The sequence below is a fragment of the Acanthopagrus latus genome, chromosome 17 (genome assembly GCF_904848185.1).
Source record: "Acanthopagrus latus isolate v.2019 chromosome 17, fAcaLat1.1, whole genome shotgun sequence".
Taxonomy (NCBI): domain Eukaryota; kingdom Metazoa; phylum Chordata; class Actinopteri; order Spariformes; family Sparidae; genus Acanthopagrus; species Acanthopagrus latus.
In genome coordinates this window covers 4,193-21,589 of record NC_051055.1, presented here as the reverse complement: position 1 = coordinate 21,589, position 17,397 = coordinate 4,193, and the positions used below count along the sequence as shown (strand labels likewise).

At 41.1% G+C, this 17,397-nt stretch overlaps 1 long non-coding RNA gene across 8 annotated transcripts; it reads left to right on the top strand.

Moving 5' to 3' along the window:
• Positions 1-2,440: 2,440 nt before the first annotated feature.
• On the top strand, positions 2,441-15,854 carry LOC119005407. Of its 8 annotated transcripts, none has more exons than XR_005070494.1 (5): positions 2,441-2,537; positions 2,743-2,881; positions 9,106-9,244; positions 15,472-15,610; positions 15,699-15,854. It is a non-coding gene; the product is annotated as an uncharacterized LOC119005407 (long non-coding RNA). The 8 variants fall into 8 exon arrangements; XR_005070498.1 differs by having other exon boundaries at positions 2,450-2,595; XR_005070495.1 differs by lacking the exons at positions 15,472-15,610; positions 15,699-15,854 and adding an exon at positions 9,333-9,488.
• Positions 15,855-17,397: the final 1,543 nt, after the last annotated feature.

Here is a 17,397-nt window from a genome sequence, read left to right as displayed (position 1 = left end):
CTCTTGTGATATGAGGCAGGTTCCTCCTGGCCCACCTCGTGGCTACCTCAAAGGCCGGTTGCCAGTTCCGTACCATGCTTGCGGAAAGGTCATCTAACACCCTGTCAAGCTCTGCTTGGTAGTGCTCTACCAGAATTAACAGTGTGTTGTGGCCCCAGTTCTTGGCATTTCCCCGAATTAGATCCGTGGTACGGGTCGAGGGGGCTGCGGGTTTAATCAGTGCTGTAAGCACATTCACCATCCTGGAGATCATGCGTGGCTCCGGCTGGTCCGGCTTGATGGCCACCTTCTGCAGGTGGTGCACAATCTTAATTGCAGCATGCATTTTACGCACGAGCTGCCCAAACTGTGGGTCAGCAGGCCGTCTTCTCATGTCTGCTGCTGCTGCGGACGTTTTTGCAGGGGCACCTTCGTTGCGAGACAGCAGTGGAGGAGGCACTGGCCTGTTAGGTGCGGGGAACTGAGCCCGTGCCGAAAATGGACGGGAAGGTGCACTGTCCTTCCCCCACTGTGTCTCTGTCACGTGATCCCAGCCGGGATCATAGGCGCGTTGCCCTCTGCGCTTGTGACTAACCTTCTTCCATACACCGTCCATCTGGAAAAGTTTGTCCTCACGGTGTATTTAATTAATTACTAGTTTATATGTTTTATATTTGTGGTTTTTATAGGTAGGTATGTTTTAATTTATGTGCTTATGCACTGTATGTTTTAATCAGAGTTCTAAGTTATATTTAAGTTTAGTGAGGATATTTATTAATAAAAGAAAAGGAAACAAACAAGTGAAAAAATAAAGAAAAGAATGGAAAAACGCAAAACAAAGACAAGGTTTTCAAAGAAAAAAGCTCCGCACTTGAGCTGCTGCAGAATATAAAGAAAGTGTGCTAAGTGGCGACGTTTCGACCAATGCTATGGTCTTCCTCAGGCCTAGCACACTTCAAAATGGACAAAAGATAGCTGTTGTGTATCTGGCTGACAGAGATCCTTCTCCCTCCAGGGTCAGAGCAGGTATGACTGCCTCTGCTCCTGCTGCCTCCTTATATCTCCTCCCCCGGACCCTCTACGCAAGTAAGCCCTCCCCCTTGCTACGTCTCCTCTGTGAAGGCTTCCAACATGTCTGGGCATCTACCGACTGAACTCTGTGTGTTTCCACCGTTTTTTATTGCTCAAATGTTAAAAAAATAAAAATATATAAAAAATAAAGTGTCTTGCTTAACTTAGAAAATGTATAAATGAACATAAACGTGTAAACCGATTAAAAAAGTGCTGGAAATAAACTGGTTTTAAAGCTGTGTCCCTCAGAGATCCTATTTATTTCTAGACAAATATATTCTTTAATAATCTTTACAGGTGCTTCAGGTAAGTATTTAGGTTAGGTTTAGTTAGTCCAGGTAAGTATTTAGTTAGATATATAGTTAGGCTGTGTTCGTCATTCAGGTAAGTATGTACAGGTAAGTATTTAGTTAGGTTTTTTCCTTTACAGGTGAGTATTTTAATGTTTTTTTCTTTTTCAGGTAAGTATTAAATGTGTAAGTGTCCTTTAAAGGTAAGTATTGTAATGTATTTTTTCTTTTCAGGTAAGTATGCTATGTGTAACTGTCCTTTAAATGTGAATATACTATGTGTGTGTATGTTTCAGGTAAGTATGTTTGGTGTAATGGTCCTTTAAATTTGAATCTGCATATGTGTTGTTTTTAATGAGCCAATTGTGTATGAAATGATCAAATAAAGTGAGTGTGTCCGATTGTGTCTCTATGAATTATTCATTTATATAATTATCTATTTATTTATGTATTAATGAATTAATATGTGTGTCAGGTAAGTATTTTTGGTGTAATGGTCCTTTAAAGGTGAGCATATAGTGTGTGTTTTTCTTTGTCAGGTAAGTATTTTGAGTGTTATGGTCCTTTAAAGGTGAGTGTTGATGTGTGTGTTGTTTTTAATGATCCAATTGTGTAGGAAATGCCTAAACTAACTATGAATTCCCAATTATCTATTTATTCATCTATTAATTATTTATTTATATAATTAGTCCTATACTAACAGCCTTAAGGCTGTATGAATTAATCTCTTTTTAACTAAAATTTATAGAATTAATTAACTAATTAATGATCTCTGAGGGGTATATAATAAGTAGGTATCTATATATAATGAATTGTATGATATGATATTTCTAGGGGGGTTTAAGAGTGGTTGGGGTTAGGCGAAGGCTAGACTGAGGTTGAGGTCAGGCGTCACCTCAGGGTGAGGTTAGAATAGAAGGAAAAGATCAAAGGTTGAGGTTAGGCGTGAACAATGAAAAATGAAAGATGAAATGAAGTCAGAAATGGCATCTATGTGCCTCCACTGTTCCTCTCTCTCTATACTCCCCTCCAAATGCAATTATCGCAAAGGCCGGCCACCCAGACGGATGGGTTAGGGGGTTAGGGTTAGGGTTAGGGTTAGGTACGGGGAACTGAGCCCGCGCCGGAAGTGGCACGGGAGGTGCACTGTCCTTCCCCCTCTGCATCCCTCTCACGCGACCCCAGCCGGGGTCATAGGTCCGTTGGCGTGTGCGCCCATAGCGCACTTCCTTCCACGCTTCCTCCATATGTTGATGTTTGTTTCTTTCACGGTGTATTTAAATAATTATAGGTGATATTTATTATGTTTGTTGTTTATACTATGTAGATATATAATGAAATAATGATGCTTGTGCAACGTTATGTTATAATATGTCTTTATATTTATATTTATGTTTTATAGGTATCCTGAACTGAAAGAAATGAAGAAAAGAAACTTAAAGGGGCAAAAGCAATGAAATGGTTCTAAAAGAAAAAACAACTTAGTTGAGTTGCTGCAGAAAGTAAGAAGAGTGTGCTGGACGGCGACGTTTCGACCTAAGGTAAGGTCTTCTTCAGGCCTAGCACACTGTAATGAAAGATAGAGAGCTGTGGTTCAACTGGCTGACAGAGATACTGCTTGTTCCTAAGTCAGAGCAGGAGTGACGGACTCTACTGCTGCTGCCTCCTTTTATCTCCTCCCCCGGCACCCCACGCAGCTAAGCCCTCCCCCCTGCTACGTCTCCCCTGTGAAGGCTTCCTGCATGTCTGGGCATGTACTAACTGAACTCTATTGTTTTCTGCTGTTTTGTTGCTCAAATCCTGTCAAAAAATATAAATAAAAATAAAAAATAAAGTGTCTGACTGAACTTAAGAAGTGAATAAAAGAAAATGAAGCCGAAGTCAGTGTGAAAAAAAATGCTACAACAATGTGTTTAAAGCTGCTTCCCCCAGAGATCCTATGATTAAAATCGACAGATATGATGTGTTTCTTTCTTTTTCAGGTCTTCCAGGTGAGTGTTTTTTCTCTTTCAGGTGTTCCAGGTAAGTATTTTCTTCTTTTTCAGGTGTTCCAGGTAGGTATTTTCTTTTTCAGGTGTTCCAGGTAAGTATTTTCTTCTTTTTCAGGTGTTCCAGGTAGGTATTTTCTTTTTTACAGGTGTTCCAGGTAAGTATGTTCTTTTTACAGGTGTTCCAAGTGAGTATAATTACTGTAGGTAGGTGTTTTATGTGTTTTAATAAGTGTACTTAGTCATCTCAGGTCCAGGTAAGTACTTTAGGTGTGTGTTCTTCTTTGCAGGTGAGTTTTGTAATGTATTTTTGCTTTTCAGGTTATGATTTTATGTGTAACTGTCCTTTAAATGTGAATAACTTATGTGTGGTGATGTTACAGGTAAGTGTTTTTTGGTGTAAGTGTCCTTTAAATGTGCATATCCAATGTGTGTCTATGTGTCAGGTAAGTATGTGTGGTGTAAGTGCCCTTTAAATTTGGAATCTATGTGTGTGTTGTTGTTAATGAGCCAATTGTGCCTGAAATGACTAAATAAACTGGGCGTGTCCAATTATCTGTCTCCTTCTATGAATTCTTTATTTATATACTGAACTATCAATTTATTTATTTATTTATTAATCTACTTAGTAATTAATTAATTTATTAATGTATTTATTCCTATATTAGCAGCCTTAAAGCTGTATGAATTCATCTATAATAGATTAACCCATGACCTCTGAGGGATATCTAATATAATATATAGAGGTAAGTATGTAGGTAGGTTTTAACTCTTTAAAGGGAAGTATTTTAATGTGTTTTTCTCTTTCAGGTAAGTATTTTTAGGTTGTATTGGTCCTTTAAGGTAAGTAGAATTTTGTTTGTTGTTTTTATTGCTCCAATTGTGTATGAATTAACCAGATTGTCAAGGTAAGTATTTAATTAGGTATCAATTGTTTGCAGGTGAGTATTTTAGTGTGTTTTCTTTCATTTAGGTAGATATTTTTCGGTGTATTGGTCCTTTAAAGTTGAAAGTTAATTTATGCGTGATTTTGAATAGTCCAATTGTGTATGAATTAAGTCAATTAACGAGGCTTTTATCACTCTCCATGTATTTATCTGTTATTTATTTATTTATTTATGTGATCCTAGCAGCCCTACGGCTGTATGACTTAATGTATTTAATCAACTAAGAGCTTATATAATTAAGTAATTAACGGTCTCCTGGGGTATTTATAATAATATAATCTTTCTAGGGGGGTAAAAGTGGTTGGGGTTAGGCCAAAGCTAGAATGAGGTTGGGGTCAGGGGTCACCTCAAGGTGAGGTTAGAAAAGAAAAGAAAGGTCAAAGGTTGGGGTTAGGCATCAAGGCCAGAGACTTTGGGTTTAGGGTTAGGTATAGTGGTGAAGTACTCAGAGTCTCTCCCTATGTTGACCAACGACAACATAGTTTGGGGTAGAGAGACAGAGGAATGCACGGGCCGCCGCAAGTTAGTCCCCATCTCACCTCCCACTTGCTAGCATGACCGGTGATAGAGGAGAGAAGAACAGGTGGAGGAAGAGGAAGAGTTGGTTGAGAGGGGGAACGCCTTTAGCGAACCAGCTATGCCTAATGGCAGGACAAATCCACACCACAGTAGAGTGTGTAATGGCTCAATAAATACTGCCTGAAATATCTACAAAAAATGCTGACTAGGGCGTGTCCAGCGTCAGGTCAGAGAAAGAAAAGAAGGAGGGGTTAGGATTAGACGTGAAGGGGGGAGAGGTTGAGGTTAGGATAACCGACTGGTGTGGCCATATGAACAACCAAGCAGACCGGCAAAACACAGAAAGAAATCACAGGAAGGTCAAAGGGGAAGACAGCATTAGGGACAGTTGCAGTCTGCAAAAGAAAAGTCATTAGATATTACTGATTGCAAAGTGAGCAGAGACAGTGCTTGAGGAATCATCATGACAGTATGCGGCACAAGTGGAAGCATCCCCACGACGCTGACGACCACCGCCCGTCCCCCTGAAGGGAACAGGAAGAGCCCCCAGACATCACGACAGACGCATCCACCTGTTGTCTGAATTTAAGGGAACGTGGGTCAACATGTCGTCCCGCGATGCCCCAAGGGCGAAAAACCTGGTAGGAATTTCGATTGATGATGTGCAAAGTCAGTGCTCACAGGAAATATATTTGGATATCTTAGAGAGTTTTGCCTAAGTAAACGTTGTAGCTTGCTAAGTGAGTGGAGACAGTGGCAGAGATGTCATCGTCTGAACCTGACAGCAGTCCTCTCCATGTGGTCCGCACCAGTGGAGACTGACTGCTGCAGTGGAAGTCTCCCCTGTCACTATATCCTCCCTCCCCATGTGGTCCGCACCAGTGGAGAGCGAAAGCTACAGTGGGAGGAGCCTGTATGGCACAAGTGGAGTCCTCTGAACAGCGCAGCAGATCACTGCAAGTCATCCGCAACAAGCTGCCACCAGCCGACCAGGCCCCCCTGTTAAACCTGAATCCCCCCCGTCGGCAAAGACACCGGGGGAGCACACGGCCACACCAGAAGGTGCAGCAGCATGCGTCCGGCGTGCAGAGCCCCAGGAGGGAATGTGGTGGGGTGCAAGGAAGAGCCCGATGACAACCGAAGGGAGCAGGAGTGCTCCCCCGACACCATGACAGACATGTCCACCTGCTGTCTGAATTTAAGGGAACGTGGGCCAGTCTGTCGTCCCGCGATGCCCCAGATGCGAAAAACCATGAGGGAATTTCGAGTGATGACCTGCCAAGTCTGTGCTCACTGGGACACATCCTCAGTTGTGTGCCTTAGGATCATCGAGTGTTTCGACCCGTTACCACAAGACACTCTCCCCCAAGGAAGGTCCAGCCAAAGATGTACGGTCTTTGGTGTGTGTCCCTCCTATGCTGCTCTACACTGGCCACATGTATTTTAAAGGCTTGTGTTTTTAGAGAAATACATTCTTAAAAATAATGTTCAGCGCCTATTTTGAGACAATTAAGATAAACTAAAGCCTTAATTTGGGGGGGCTCCCAAATGCAACCAGCCAAGTTTCATTGTTACTCACCCAGAATGTCCTGTAGCATCCCCTTAACAAGCACACAACACAGCTGTTGCTAAGCAGGCAGGACCAGAGAGCCAGCTCCATCCCAGCCCCAAAGTCCACCCCTGCAATGTCCAGGAGAAACCCCGCCAGAGCAGAGCCCTCCCGGCCACCACAGAGGTCCGGAAGACCAAGGCCAGCAGAGACTCGCTCTGCCTCCTTGATCCCCAATGGACCCAGGGCCAAGAAAAAAGCCAACTCAATGTGTTCCATACACCGCACAACAACAAAGAGTGGAAAAAGGAAAAAAATAAAAATTGAAAATGTCAAAAGGTATAAAAAGTCCAAATCCAACAGCAGGCCAATTGAAGAAATGAAGAAAGAAATCCTCTGCAGGGTAAAGTCCTTCATCTGAATTTGCTTTTTTGATTTGCAATGGCCAAAGCTGGCCAAGTCACTGAAGCTGCAACGCTTCTCCCTTAGGGTGCAGCACTTTGCAAGTGACAGACACTCCCCCTGAGTGTGAAGGGGTGAAAGGCACTCTGGGTAAACAACAAGAAAAGGAGGGGGAAGGGGAGAGAGAGAGGAGGGGGATAAGTCTGCTCCACTGGTCTGAGTGAGGCGGTGCAAAGCCTTATGGGTAAACACGCCCCCTGACTGTGAATTTGGGAAAAAATGCTCTTTTCTAACAGTAATTATACTGGTATATATCAAAAGTCTATGTAAACTAACTCTGTTATGGTGTGTCTTTGTCAAATACCAAAAAACTACTCGTTAATCTTTTTATGGTCCATTGCACCGTGAGGGAGGTGGCTGGACAGCCCAGTAGTATGCTGGGGCAAAACACACAGAGGGTCATGCTCTCAATGCTAGGCTGTGGCCACAAGAGGGCGCCATCTGTGAAAAGTAAGCTGTCAAAACAAAGGAAGCCCTAAAAGAGCTGCCATATATGCCTACAGTTATACCTACACTCACAGGAAGAACTGGTGTCAGGCTGTGGCCACAGGAGGGCGCCAGCTGTGAAAAGTAAACTATCAAAACAAAGGAGCGGGGGGCGCCAGCAGTGAAAATTGAAAATTTTGACAATTCAATTGTGGACAATACTCTATAATTCCTATCCCTGCTTGGGGGCTGATGCAGGTTAAATGGCCATAGACTAGGGTTAGGCACAGGGAGGGAAGGGGTTGAGGTCAGGGTTCAGGAACAGGGCTGGACATATACTAGAAACGAAAAGGGTTAGGGTTAGGGGTTAGGGAAGGGGACTTTTTTTCCTCTCCAAGGGGAGAAGGAAGATGCACGGTCCATCCCCCCATTGGACCTCCCGTACCCCCGGTCCCAAAAGGGTTGGCGGCCACGCTTGGGTCCACGCCCATAACGCACCGTTTTCCAACCGTCATCCATATTAGGTGTTGTCAACCTTTTTTTTGTTTTTTTTGTTTTTGTATTAATAATATATATGAACTAAAGAAAAAGAAAAATGTAACTAAAAGTGCTTTCCAAAAATTAGGAAAGAATCCCTTGTTGTGTTTAATAAAATAAAATAAAATAAAAAAAATTGTTTATCTTTTCAGTTTTTGTGTTTTCTCTTTTTTTTCTTTTTTTGAATGTTTTTCCCTTTTTTTTAAATAACAAAAATGTGTGTGCCCAAAAACGACGTTTCGACCTCCTCTAGGTCTTCTTCAGGTTACGGCACACCAAAAAACAAAAATCTAGCTTGCTAGGTATCAAATCTGGCAGCTTGATGTGTATCTGTCAAAGGTCTGAACAGAAATGAATGATCCTCCCTCTGCATCCCCTTTTATAGAGTCCAAATTATACCCCTAAACATTTTTGAATTTGTCTTCGCCATTCCTTATTTCAATCCTCTTAGCCCCGCCCCCTTTTTTTTCTTTTTTTCTTTTATCTTAATGTAAAAAACAAATATGAAACAAATGAATTTGAACTTTACCCAAATAGAAATTAGTCTGAACATTTATAATCATGAATTACATTATTTTTTAGGATATTTATAATGAATTATATATATATTTTTTTATTTTTTTATTTTTTTATTTTTATTTTTTATTATTATTTTTTATTTTTTTAATATATAGTTTTATTATCCGCTTGGATGAAAACCTATCCAATTTAGGGTTTATAACCAAAGTTGAAAAATGTTAAAAATAAAATTTCCTCCTTAAGGTTGAAACAGGGGTAAGGGTAATGTTGAGGTTAGGGTTAATCATTAGGGTTAGGGCAACCAAAGGAATTATGGTTATGGTTAGGAATAAACACAATTAGGGTTAGGGAAAAAAGTTTAAAGCCATGGTTGGGATTAGGGCTGGGTTCTAGATCTTGATGGTTGGGGTTAGGGTTTAACAAGATAGGGTTGGGTTTAGGACAGGGATGTAACTTAGTTGGGGTTAGGGTAAGATAAATCCAGGTTGGGTTTAGGCATCAACCATCATAGGGGTTAGGTACGGGGAACTGAGCCCGCGCCGGAAGTGGCACGGGAGGTGCACTGTCCTTCCCCCTCTGCATCCCTCTCACGCGACCCCAGCCGGGGTCATAGGTCCGTTGGCGTGTGCGCCCATAGCGCACTTCCTTCCACGCTTCCTCCATATGTTGATGTTTGTTTCTTTCACGGTGTATTTAAATAATTATAGGTGATATTTATTATGTTTGTTGTTTATACTATGTAGATATATAATGAAATAATGATGCTTGTGCAACGTTATGTTATAATATGTCTTTATATTTATATTTATGTTTTATAGGTATCCTGAACTGAAAGAAATGAAGAAAAGAAACTTAAAGGGGCAAAAGCAATGAAATGGTTCTAAAAGAAAAAACAACTTAGTTGAGTTGCTGCAGAAAGTAAGAAGAGTGTGCTGGACGGCGACGTTTCGACCTAAGGTAAGGTCTTCTTCAGGCCTAGCACACTGTAATGAAAGATAGAGAGCTGTGGTTCAACTGGCTGACAGAGATACTGCTTGTTCCTAAGTCAGAGCAGGAGTGACGGACTCTACTGCTGCTGCCTCCTTTTATCTCCTCCCCCGGCACCCCACGCAGCTAAGCCCTCCCCCCTGCTACGTCTCCCCTGTGAAGGCTTCCTGCATGTCTGGGCATGTACTAACTGAACTCTATTGTTTTCTGCTGTTTTGTTACTCAAATCCTGTCAAAAAATATAAATAAAAATAAAAAAAATAAAGTGTCTGACTGAACTTAAGAAGTGAATAAAAGAAAATGAAGCCGAAGTCCGTGTGAAAAAAAATGCTACAACAATGTGTTTAAAGCTGCTTCCCCCAGAGATCCTATGATTAAAATCGACAGATATGATGTGTTTCTTTCTTTTTCAGGTGTTCCAGGTGAGTGTTTTTTCTCTTTCAGGTGTTCCAGGTAAGTATTTTCTTCTTTTTCAGGTGTTCCAGGTAGGTATTTTCTTTTTCAGGTGTTCCAGGTAAGTATTTTCTTCTTTTTCAGGTGTTCCAGGTAGGTATTTTCTTTTTTACAGGTGTTCCAGGTAAGTATGTTCTTTTTACAGGTGTTCCAGGTGAGTATAATTACTGTAGGTAGGTGTTTTATGTGTTTTAATAAGTGTACTTAGTCATCTCAGGTCCAGGTAAGTACTTTAGGTGTGTGTTCTTCTTTGCAGGTGAGTTTTGTAATGTATTTTTGCTTTTCAGGTTATGATTTTATGTGTAACTGTCCTTTAAATGTGAATAACTTATGTGTGGTGATGTTACAGGTAAGTGTTTTTTGGTGTAAGTGTCCTTTAAATGTGCATATCCAATGTGTGTCTATGTGTCAGGTAAGTATGTGTGGTGTAAGTGCCCTTTAAATTTGGAATCTATGTGTGTGTTGTTGTTAATGAGCCAATTGTGCCTGAAATGACTAAATAAACTGGGCGTGTCCAATTATCTGTCTCCTTCTATGAATTCTTTATTTATATACTGAACTATCAATTTATTTATTTATTTATTAATCTACTTAGTAATTAATTAATTTATTAATGGATTTATTCCTATATTAGCAGCCTTAAAGCTGTATGAATTCATCTATAATAGATTAACCCATGACCTCTGAGGGATATCTAATATAATATATAGAGGTAAGTATGTAGGTAGGTTTTAACTCTTTAAAGGGAAGTATTTTAATGTGTTTTTCTCTTTCAGGTAAGTATTTTTAGGTTGTATTGGTCCTTTAAGGTAAGTAGAATTTTGTTTGTTGTTTTTATTGCTCCAATTGTGTATGAATTAACCAGATTGTCAAGGTAAGTATTTAATTAGGTATCAATTGTTTGCAGGTGAGTATTTTAGTGTGTTTTCTTTCATTTAGGTCAATATTTTTCGGTGTATTGGTCCTTTAAAGTTGAAAGTTAATTTATGCGTGATTTTGAATAGTCCAATTGTGTATGAATTAAGTCAATTAACGAGGCTTTTATCACTCTCCATGTATTTATCTGTTATTTATTTATTTATTTATGTGATCCTAGCAGCCCTACGGCTGTATGACTTAATGTATTTAATCAACTAAGAGCTTATATAATTAACTAATTAACGGTCTCCTGGGGTATTTATAATAATATAATCTTTCTAGGGGGGTAAAAGTGGTTGGGGTTAGGCCAAAGCTAGAATGAGGTTGGGGTCAGGGGTCACCTCAAGGTGAGGTTAGAAAAGAAAAGAAAGGTCAAAGGTTGGGGTTAGGCATCAAGGCCAGAGACTTTGGGTTTAGGGTTAGGTATAGTGGTGAAGTACTCAGAGTCTCTCCCTATGTTGACCAACGACAACATAGTTTGGGGTAGAGAGACAGAGGAATGCACGGGCCGCCGCAAGTTAGTCCCCATCTCACCTCCCACTTGCTAGCATGACCGGTGATAGAGGAGAGAAGAACAGGTGGAGGAAGAGGAAGAGTTGGTTGAGAGGGGGAACGCCTTTAGCGAACCAGCTATGCCTAATGGCAGGACAAATCCACACCACAGTAGAGTGTGTAATGGCTCAATAAATACTGCCTGAAATATCTACAAAAAATGCTGACTAGGGCGTGTCCAGCGTCAGGTCAGAGAAAGAAAAGAAGGAGGGGTTAGGATTAGACGTGAAGGGGGGAGAGGTTGAGGTTAGGATAACCGACTGGTGTGGCCATATGAACAACCAAGCAGACCGGCAAAACACAGAAAGAAATCACAGGAAGGTCAAAGGGGAAGACAGCATTAGGGACAGGTGCAGTCTGCAAAAGAAAAGTCATTAGATATTATTGATTGCAAAGTGAGCAGAAACAGTGCGTGAGGAATCATCATGACAGTATGCGGCACAAGTGGAAGCATCCCCACGACGCCGATGACCACCGCCCGTCCCCCTGAAGGGAACAGGAAGAGCCCTCAGACATCACGACAGACGCATCCACCTGTTGTCTGAATTTAAGGGAACGTGGGTCAATATGTCGTCCCGCGATGCCCCAAGGGCGAAAAACCTGGTAGGAATTTCGATTGATGATGTGCAAAGTCAGTTCTCACAGGAAATATATTTGGATATCTTAAGAGTTTTGCCTAAGTAAACGTTGTAGCTTGCTAAGTGAGTGGAGACAGTGGCAGAGATGTCATCGTCTGAACCTGACAGCAGTCCTCTCCATGTGGTCCGCACCAGTGGAGACTGACTGCTGCAGTGGAAGTCTCCCCTGTCACTATATCCTCCCTCCCCATGTGGTCCGCACCAGTGGAGAGCGAAAGCTACAGTGGGAGGAGCCTGTATGGCACAAGTGGAGTCCTCTGAACAGCGCAGCAGATCACTGCAAGTCATCCGCAACAAGCTGCCACCAGCCGACCAGGCCCCCCTGTTAAACCTGAATCCCCCCCGTCGGCAAAGACACCGGGGGAGCACACGGCCACACCAGAAGGTGCAGCAGCATGCGTCCGGCGTGCAGAGCCCCAGGAGGGAATGTGGTGGGGTGCAAGGAAGAGCCCGATGACAACCGAAGGGAGCAGGAGTGCTCCCCCGACACCATGACAGACATGTCCACCTGCTGTCTGAATTTAAGGGAACGTGGGCCAGTCTGTCGTCCCGCGATGCCCCAGATGCGAAAAACCATGAGGGAATTTCGAGTGATGACCTGCCAAGTCTGTGCTCACTGGGACACATCCTCAGTTGTGTGCCTTAGGATCATCGAGTGTTTCGACCCGTTACCACAAGACACTCTCCCCCAAGGAAGGTCCAGCCAAAGATGTACGGTCTTTGGTGTGTGTCCCTCCTATGCTGCTCTACACTGGCCACATGTATTTTAAAGGCTTGTGTTTTTAGAGAAATACATTCTTAAAAATAATGTTCAGCGCCTATTTTGAGACAATTAAGATAAACTAAAGCCTTAATTTGGGGGGGCTCCCAAATGCAACCAGCCAAGTTTCATTGTTACTCACCCAGAATGTCCTGTAGCATCCCCTTAACAAGCACACAACACAGCTGTTGCTAAGCAGGCAGGACCAGAGAGCCAGCTCCATCCCAGCCCCAAAGTCCACCCCTGCAATGTCCAGGAGAAACCCCGCCAGAGCAGAGCCCTCCCGGCCACCACAGAGGTCCGGAAGACCAAGGCCAGCAGAGACTCGCTCTGCCTCCTTGATCCCCAATGGACCCAGGGCCAAGAAAAAAGCCAACTCAATGTGTTCCATACACCGCACAACAACAAAGAGTGGAAAAAGGAAAAAAAATAAAAATTGAAAATGTCAAAAGGTATAAAAAGTCCAAATCCAACAGCAGGCCAATTGAAGAAATGAAGAAAGAAATCCTCTGCAGGGTAAAGTCCTTCATCTGAATTTGCTTTTTTGATTTGCAATGGCCAAAGCTGGCCAAGTCACTGAAGCTGCAACGCTTCTCCCTTAGGGTGCAGCACTTTGCAAGTGACAGACACTCCCCCTGAGTGTGAAGGGGTGAAAGGCACTCTGGGTAAACAACAAGAAAAGGAGGGGGAAGGGGAGAGAGAGAGGAGGGGGATAAGTCTGCTCCACTGGTCTGAGTGAGGCGGTGCAAAGCCTTATGGGTAAACACGCCCCCTGACTGTGAATTTGGGAAAAAATGCTCTTTTCTAACAGTAATTATACTGGTATATATCAAAAGTCTATGTAAACTAACTCTGTTATGGTGTGTCTTTGTCAAATACCAAAAAACTACTCGTTAATCTTTTTATGGTCCATTGCACCGTGAGGGAGGTGGCTGGACAGCCCAGTAGTATGCTGGGGCAAAACACACAGAGGGTCATGCTCTCAATGCTAGGCTGTGGCCACAAGAGGGCGCCATCTGTGAAAAGTAAGCTGTCAAAACAAAGGAAGCCCTAAAAGAGCTGCCATATATGCCTACAGTTATACCTACACTCACAGGAAGAACTGGTGTCAGGCTGTGGCCACAGGAGGGCGCCAGCTGTGAAAAGTAAACTATCAAAACAAAGGAGCGGGGGGCGCCAGCAGTGAAAATTGAAAATTTTGACAATTCAATTGTGGACAATACTCTATAATTCCTATCCCTGCTTGGGGGCTGATGCAGGTTAAATGGCCATAGACTAGGGTTAGGCACAGGGAGGGAAGGGGTTGAGGTCAGGGTTCAGGAACAGGGCTGGACATATACTAGAAACGAAAAGGGTTAGGGTTAGGGGTTAGGGAAGGGGACTTTTTTTCCTCTCCAAGGGGAGAAGGAAGATGCACGGTCCATCCCCCCATTGGACCTCCCGTACCCCCGGTCCCAAAAGGGTTGGCGGCCACGCTTGGGTCCACGCCCATAACGCACCGTTTTCCAACCGTCATCCATATTAGGTGTTGTCAACCTTTTTTTTGTTTTTTTTGTTTTTGTATTAATAATATATATGAACTAAAGAAAAAGAAAAATGTAACTAAAAGTGCTTTCCAAAAATTAGGAAAGAATCCCTTGTTGTGTTTAATAAAATAAAATAAAATAAAAAAAATTGTTTATCTTTTCAGTTTTTGTGTTTTCTCTTTTTTTTCTTTTTTTGAATGTTTTTCCCTTTTTTTTAAATAACAAAAATGTGTGTGCCCAAAAACGACGTTTCGACCTCCTCTAGGTCTTCTTCAGGTTACGGCACACCAAAAAACAAAAATCTAGCTTGCTAGGTATCAAATCTGGCAGCTTGATGTGTATCTGTCAAAGGTCTGAACAGAAATGAATGATCCTCCCTCTGCATCCCCTTTTATAGAGTCCAAATTATACCCCTAAACATTTTTGAATTTGTCTTCGCCATTCCTTATTTCAATCCTCTTAGCCCCGCCCCCTTTTTTTTCTTTTTTTCTTTTATCTTAATGTAAAAAACAAATATGAAACAAATGAATTTGAACTTTACCCAAATAGAAATTAGTCTGAACATTTATAATCATGAATTACATTATTTTTTAGGATATTTATAATGAATTATATATATATTTTTTTATTTTTTTATTTTTTTATTTTTATTTTTTTATTATTATTTTTTATTTTTTTAATATATAGTTTTATTATCCGCTTGGATGAAAACCTATCCAATTTAGGGTTTATAACCAAAGTTGAAAAATGTTAAAAATAAAATTTCCTCCTTAAGGTTGAAACAGGGGTAAGGGTAATGTTGAGGTTAGGGTTAATCATTAGGGTTAGGGCAACCAAAGGAATTATGGTTATGGTTAGGAATAAACACAATTAGGGTTAGGGAAAAAAGTTTAAAGCCATGGTTGGGATTAGGGCTGGGTTCTAGATCTTGATGGTTGGGGTTAGGGTTTAACAAGATAGGGTTGGGTTTAGGACAGGGATGTAACTTAGTTGGGGTTAGGGTAAGATAAATCCAGGTTGGGTTTAGGCATCAACCATCATAGGGGTTAGGTACGGGGAACTGAGCCCGCGCCGGAAGTGGCACGGGAGGTGCACTGTCCTTCCCCCTCTGCATCCCTCTCACGCGACCCCAGCCGGGGTCATAGGTCCGTTGGCGTGTGCGCCCATAGCGCACTTCCTTCCACGCTTCCTCCATATGTTGATGTTTGTTTCTTTCACGGTGTATTTAAATAATTATAGGTGATATTTATTATGTTTGTTGTTTATACTATGTAGATATATAATGAAATAATGATGCTTGTGCAACGTTATGTTATAATATGTCTTTATATTTATATTTATGTTTTATAGGTATCCTGAACTGAAAGAAATGAAGAAAAGAAACTTAAAGGGGCAAAAGCAATGAAATGGTTCTAAAAGAAAAAACAACTTAGTTGAGTTGCTGCAGAAAGTAAGAAGAGTGTGCTGGACGGCGACGTTTCGACCTAAGGTAAGGTCTTCTTCAGGCCTAGCACACTGTAATGAAAGATAGAGAGCTGTGGTTCAACTGGCTGACAGAGATACTGCTTGTTCCTAAGTCAGAGCAGGAGTGACGGACTCTACTGCTGCTGCCTCCTTTTATCTCCTCCCCCGGCACCCCACGCAGCTAAGCCCTCCCCCCTGCTACGTCTCCCCTGTGAAGGCTTCCTGCATGTCTGGGCATGTACTAACTGAACTCTATTGTTTTCTGCTGTTTTGTTACTCAAATCCTGTCAAAAAATATAAATAAAAATAAAAAAAATAAAGTGTCTGACTGAACTTAAGAAGTGAATAAAAGAAAATGAAGCCGAAGTCCGTGTGAAAAAAAATGCTACAACAATGTGTTTAAAGCTGCTTCCCCCAGAGATCCTATGATTAAAATCGACAGATATGATGTGTTTCTTTCTTTTTCAGGTGTTCCAGGTGAGTGTTTTTTCTCTTTCAGGTGTTCCAGGTAAGTATTTTCTTCTTTTTCAGGTGTTCCAGGTAGGTATTTTCTTTTTCAGGTGTTCCAGGTAAGTATTTTCTTCTTTTTCAGGTGTTCCAGGTAGGTATTTTCTTTTTTACAGGTGTTCCAGGTAAGTATGTTCTTTTTACAGGTGTTCCAGGTGAGTATAATTACTGTAGGTAGGTGTTTTATGTGTTTTAATAAGTGTACTTAGTCATCTCAGGTCCAGGTAAGTACTTTAGGTGTGTGTTCTTCTTTGCAGGTGAGTTTTGTAATGTATTTTTGCTTTTCAGGTTATGATTTTATGTGTAACTGTCCTTTAAATGTGAATAACTTATGTGTGGTGATGTTACAGGTAAGTGTTTTTTGGTGCAAGTGTCCTTTAAATGTGCATATCCAATGTGTGTCTATGTGTCAGGTAAGTATGTGTGGTGTAAGTGCCCTTTAAATTTGGAATCTATGTGTGTGTTGTTGTTAATGAGCCAATTGTGCCTGAAATGACTAAATAAACTGGGCGTGTCCAATTATCTGTCTCCTTCTATGAATTCTTTATTTATATACTGAACTATCAATTTATTTATTTATTTATTAATCTACTTAGTAATTAATTAATTTATTAATGTATTTATTCCTATATTAGCAGCCTTAAAGCTGTATGAATTCATCTATAATAGATTAACCCATGACCTCTGAGGGATATCTAATATAATATATAGAGGTAAGTATGTAGGTAGGTTTTAACTCTTTAAAGGGAAGTATTTTAATGTGTTTTTCTCTTTCAGGTAAGTATTTTTAGGTTGTATTGGTCCTTTAAGGTAAGTAGAATTTTGTTTGTTGTTTTTATTGCTCCAATTGTGTATGAATTAACCAGATTGTCAAGGTAAGTATTTAATTAGGTATCAATTGTTTGCAGGTGAGTATTTTAGTGTGTTTTCTTTCATTTAGGTAGATATTTTTCGGTGTATTGGTCCTTTAAAGTTGAAAGTTAATTTATGCGTGATTTTGAATAGTCCAATTGTGTATGAATTAAGTCAATTAACGAGGCTTTTATCACTCTCCATGTATTTATCTGTTATTTATTTATTTATTTATGTGATCCTAGCAGCCCTACGGCTGTATGACTTAATGTATTTAATCAACTAAGAGCTTATATAATTAAGTAATTAACGGTCTCCTGGGGTATTTATAATAATATAATCTTTCTAGGGGGGTAAAAGTGGTTGGGGTTAGGCCAAAGCTAGAATGAGGTTGGGGTCAGGGGTCACCTCAAGGTGAGGTTAGAAAAGAAAAGAAAGGTCAAAGGTTGGGGT